Source organism: Ptychodera flava, chromosome 15 (genome assembly GCF_041260155.1).
Source record: "Ptychodera flava strain L36383 chromosome 15, AS_Pfla_20210202, whole genome shotgun sequence".
Taxonomy (NCBI): Eukaryota; Metazoa; Hemichordata; class Enteropneusta; family Ptychoderidae; genus Ptychodera; species Ptychodera flava.
Genome location: NC_091942.1, coordinates 547,020 through 553,019, shown reverse-complemented (window position 1 = coordinate 553,019; position 6,000 = coordinate 547,020).

Genomic DNA, 6,000 nt, shown 5'->3' with positions numbered 1-6,000 from the left:
CAAGAACATAGAAATTTGTTATTTTTTAATTTTCACACTTGTCATACGACTCAGACTACATCGACGATTTTGTGTGCTTTCCAACGGGCCTCCACCTAAAAAATTATTGAAAACCATGTTGCGTCTCTCTCTCGCTCTCTCCCTCTCTCTCTCTCATAGGCCTACATACATACATACATACATACATACATACATACATACATACAGACAGACAGACAGACAGACAGACAGACATACAGACAGACAGACATACATACATACATACATACATACATACATACATACATACATACATACATACATACATGTTACATACCAGTGAACCAATAAATCGATTACGGAGAGTTTCTTGTCGGGAAAATTGATACCGGGAAACGATCGTCCTTCCACCGAGTTAAACGCCGGTGAATAGAAACGAACACCATCACCTATAGTAACGATGATAATTGATTCTATTCTTCACACACTGTACATAGTCAATGCATTTTGGCGTAGACTCTCGAGCTTCCATGAGTTTGGCTACACACAATGATCAGACGATGGTCAGTTTGCAATGTGACAGCGCCAAAAAGATCGTGTATACAAAGTTTTGAAATAATGAGCGAATCGTATGAAATTTATCCCCATCCATGATTGTAATAAGGTCACATGATAGTTTTGGACTTGTGCTTTTGTGGTATAAACATCCCACCTCTATGTCTTTAGTGGCAAATTACTTTGTAACTCTTCGATGAGAGCTTCATTTTATTGACATTGTACCCAACCCACCACAAACCTCTGACATTGTACCCAACCCACCACCAACCTCTGACATTGTACCCAACCCACCACCAACCTCTGACATTGTACCCAACCCACCACCAATCTCTGACATTGTACCCAACCCACCACCAACCTCTGACATTGTACCCAACCCACCACCAACCTCTGTACAGTATGCTTGTAATTCCATACTTTTTAATGCAAAGAATTGCATGATACCTAAACCAGGTGCCGCCAACTGGTAAATTTCATCAATGTCGCAAAATCATCACCGAACATGTTTTGAAGGCTTATATACCGATTTTACTTATTTTTGACCGTGACCTAAAATTTGGAGGGGAACGTAGAGCTGTTCGTAACTGCCCTCTCACTGGCACACACGGAAAATATGCCCTCCCACTGAATTTTGATGTCCACTGCCCTCCAGTATCAATGATCTGCCCGTTGCCCACTCCCCATAACAATTCAAGTTCCCCACTGCCCTCTTCCCACTACTGAAATTCCCCATTGCCAAATACATGCCCTCTAGGCAACTCAGAACAACGCAAAACCGTGCGAGCAGCTAGTAGTATACCTTGGAACTTTGTTCCCGTCTAGGTTAGGCGCTTAATCTCCCCTCAAGTTCTATCAACCACGGCTTTCCCCTCCCTCTATACGTATTTTCCGATACGCACAGTCAAAATTTTTCTCCCCGCCCACTGAAAAAAAATGAAATTTAAAGATCGATTTTTTTATTCCCGCCAGCTGATTAATTTTGAAATTTACCCTCCCGCTGAAAAAATGCGCACGAACACCTTTTTGCACGAACAGCTCAGTTGGCGACACCTGCTAATAATATGTCATTGTCTACCGAACATGTGTGTGCTGCACAAAAAAGTAAACGTAACACCATAGAGAAAGATGGATAGAGTCGCAACGGGTATTGTTTAAGGCGTGAAGCGGTTACGTAACCATCCATGTTCGCCTGGCCTCAGGTTGCTCTCGCCTCTCTTTTCCGAAGAGTGCCGACCATGAATCCTTCGGTAATTTTCGGATTTTCGCCAATTGTTAAGCGAAAGTATGTTCGGCAAAGTTTGTGTTGTTGTTTTCGTGTGGTGCTGAGCAGAATTGACGTGCTGGCGAAAACGGGAGAGTTTTGAGCTTCAGGAAAGTGAGTTTTACCGTTTTAAAAATTCCTCTCATATTCTTATGAATATATAATGAGTGTGTTTGAACCAAATTTGAAAGTCTTTTATCGATACTGTCTGGTTTTACTCAATGGTTTCCGGTCAGTCATACCGTCTTTCACACGTGCGTCAAGGAAGGACATATTTATGAAACTGCTGGCGTGTTATGTTTTGATTGGCGTGAAGCAGTGTTTCTGGCCTGAGAGCTCACAAAGTAACTATGGTTGCTACGCGACTGGCAGTACGATGCCATCTCGTCGTATATCTCGCATAATCTCGTGTAATTATCAACCACAAACAAAGCTTCAAAAAAGTTTAACACCTTTGAAGCTCATTTAGTCAATAGCCAATAGTCTACCGAGACGACCATGGAACAAAAGGCATGCAGGCGTTACCACTGTGTCTATGTTACTCTGTGGTAACACATACGCAACCGTCCGTCCTGAATGGTCTTCCGTCAGTGCTCCAACATCTAGCGATATCTCAGTTCCTATTTTTCCTTCTTCCCTATTGTTTTAATATGTGTGTAAGGAGAAACCAGGTTCTCTTCACGTTTATTTTATGCGAGATTTTAAGACAGGGTCTCTTAATCAGAGCTCTCATGTAATTGTGCGCGTTCCGATGCATTCTGTACGCAAAGTGCAGTCAGTGTCATGAGTCGTTGAAGAATGTCATTTTATCTGTGAGCTGCGATGAAACTTAATCAGTGGCAAACCTTGCGAAAGCCCGCTGACAATTTGAACACCATGGATATCTTGTTTTGCCTCTGTAGGTATGTCGTTTGTGAAAAAGCCAGAATAAAGGAATTTTACTGTTGGAGGGTCAAGGTCTGTGAACAATTAATTATCTCACAGCACTAAGGAAGGAAGAGATGCATGAAAGGATCTTGCACAGTTGTCTGTGACCAGTGCATCTGTTCTCCTTCCAGTAAACCAATTTGAGAATGTGTACACAAATTGTTCGCAAATGTCCTGGCATTATGCCGCCAAACCGACATGACCTAAATAATAGATTGTATAAATCTTTGTCCAGTCCTTATCTTGTGAAATCGCAGCGAACTGACTGGTATAATTACATGAATCAGTCACTGCCAGCGAAAACATGCCTTGAAGCGTTGCTAAATGCTTTTTAAAAGTCCCTAGACAAGAAACTTACCCTTCTTCGACCTCATGATTGCTAATTTAAGGGAGCGTTCAGTTATTACGACCGGGGTGGGCAGGCAAAATTCCTGGGGGTCGCCTTAAATTTGAAAACTGCAAACGGGGTGGGTCTTGTATTTTTCAAACAGCACGAGGGGGTCACCTAATTTCATAAGTATCCATATCCCGTCAAAAAGTAGTTTCAATGTTCAGAAATATTCAGGGAGAAAAAAATGATTCACTACATGATTTTATTCTCTGAATGTCAAAATGTAAAAAAGAGTAATTTTGATAGGGTCAATTTATTGTAATATAAAAAATCTCCAGGCTACTCGGAACAGCGTAAGATTATGATCTCACTTGTTCGAATACTACACTCACATGGTAGGGTAAAAATGGGAGCTCAGATCGTTATATACATGCTTCCGCCAAGCGAACCTGCTCAGCTAAAGACGGTAAAATGACCATCATCATTATTGCCAGTCTCTGGAAATCTTATCGATTATTCGTTAGTAGTTGTCAAATTTCTTGAGTTTGTCCGAAAAACTATTTCAGTGAATGACGTAAGTTTCCAGACACCTCTGAGTGTGAACGCAATATCGATATCGGGATAGCAAAATCAGTTACAGACAATCAAAGAAGAACATAAGAGTCTATTAATCTGCGAATTAAATGATTCCTAGTTTACTATGAAAGTAAAAAAAAAGTAATGTTGTGCCCTGGTTGGGAAAGAAAAGTTGATAAAGATTTCAAACAAACGTCAGATAATATGAGAGCAATTTAGTAAAAAACAAGCTCAGGAAAACGTATACAGAAGAACGACATCGATCACGGCGATCTTCAGATCTTTCATTATGTTTCAGTCTGAACGGTCAACATTGATGCTATAAACTATGGCAAGTGTCTCTTTTTGGACAACTCCGACAGAGATGAATCAATCGCGATTTAGTTTCATTGCCCAAACCAGACCGGAAATAATGCAGCTCATGCGCACCTGTATAATCGTCGCATGAACGTATCCAATGGCCGGCCACTGCATGGGCCTTCGACCGTGCATCGCCATGCAGCAAACAAAGGTTTTGGACGTCACGAGAGCAATTTTTCGCAGTCTGTGAGCGATTAAGTGATTTAGGTAGGCATAGATCGGAATCGAGTCGATTTCGGCTGAAAATAGTTAGAAAAGTAGTTTTTCGTGCAAAAGTATTGCGTAATTTCTGTCCAAGCCCTTTGAGGGGTAATTTCGAAATTATAGCAAATCAGATGGGGGTTTGTAAGGGGGCTCATTTGAAAAAATCTGAGAATCTTTTTTTTTGAATTCTATTGCACCCCTCTAGATGTGTTTGTGTGTGCAGCTTTACTCAAGCAAGGGGGGGTGTCATGATTTTTTTGTCATCTTAAGAGAGGGGTCATTAATTTTTTGTTGCTATGAGCGGGGGCGGGGGTTACTTATTTTGACTGATGCGCAGGAAGAATTTGCCGGCCCAACCCCGGCCGTAATAACTGAACGCTCCCTAAAGTCCTTGGACGAGAAAAAACTCTCTTCAGTAGGTATATTCTTTTCTGATAGAGTGAATTCACTGCTATGAAATCCAGAGATTAAGATATCAGCCAAATTCTGAGCCTTTTCTGCCAATCTTGCCATTCATTCAGGCTGCTCTTGTAGTTGAAACAGAGCAAGTATACCGCCATAGAACTAGGCGTGCTCCAATTAAGTCTGTTGGTATGTAAGCATCAAAACATATAATAAATCGAAGGAGTAAACATCAGCAGACCGACGCGGTAATGGTAGGCTGTAGCGCTGATCGTGGGATGAACGCCAAGTGACTGAGCTGCCTAGAAAAGCGAGGCGACTGGGGGCCAGTCTAACATGGATCATCCATACCCTAAGCTTATCCCCACGTAATCTGACTTCGTTTATCAAATACGATCACAGAGACAAAACACTCTTTGTTGGTTGCTGCAACTGACTTTGGAAACACTTTTAGATGAACGTCTTCAGTCTTTTCAAATGGAAAACCCTCTACTCATTTCGTGTTCCAGTATCGTTGTTTGACAGCAGTAAATTAATACCAATGTGGCATTTTGATGAAGCTGCATAAGAACGTCAACATAAAATGTATTCATTTTCGTTTTCAGCGGTTTCGAGAAGTATAAGAATTTGAAAAATTGGAGGATGCTGGACAGGAAATTATGGAGATATAAACGATGAACACATTTCCAGCTCCATGACAATCTTGTCACTTCTGCTGACAAGACACAATATTGATTATTATCATTCACTACACAAAATCAGAATTTTTGTTTTTTCAAATTTGCAGTTTTTTCATAACAAACCTTCACGATATCAAAAGTTGATTTCGATGTTTCAGCACGAATAATACAAAAAAATTAAGAAGGTATTTAGTTCAGGTAGAGTATACATACTCATGATCACACAACACGTTTTTTTTAATAGAATGATACCGACTTCAAGGTTGTATTATTCTATTTAACACCCTTTACTAGTCGTCGCTGCATTGTTCTTAACAACTGAAACAGAACAGAATTAGGAAAATGCAAAATTAAATCCCGATCAACTTAGCCCACATTTGAAAAGCATATAATCGGAACCACACAATTGTTCGTTTGGGCTAAGTTTTTGTCTTGCTCCCCAGAGAGGTTGGACAATAAACCTTTGGCTCGCATACGACCATGGGGGCGCTGTGCTGCACGCAGAGTATTAGTTGGGATGGTCACTAAAAACTATGCCTGTTTGTCTTCATGGGATTAATACTTATTGGAGATGTAGAAAAGTTAGTTTTGTTGGTAAAGTTTTGAGTCTTGTGAGACTTGAATGCAAAGGATTCTCCCTAATCCATTCTTATCTCTGAATGGCATTATTGGCATTCCTTTACTATTCCGTCTACTATTTGCTTTTTAAAACATTTCCTTGT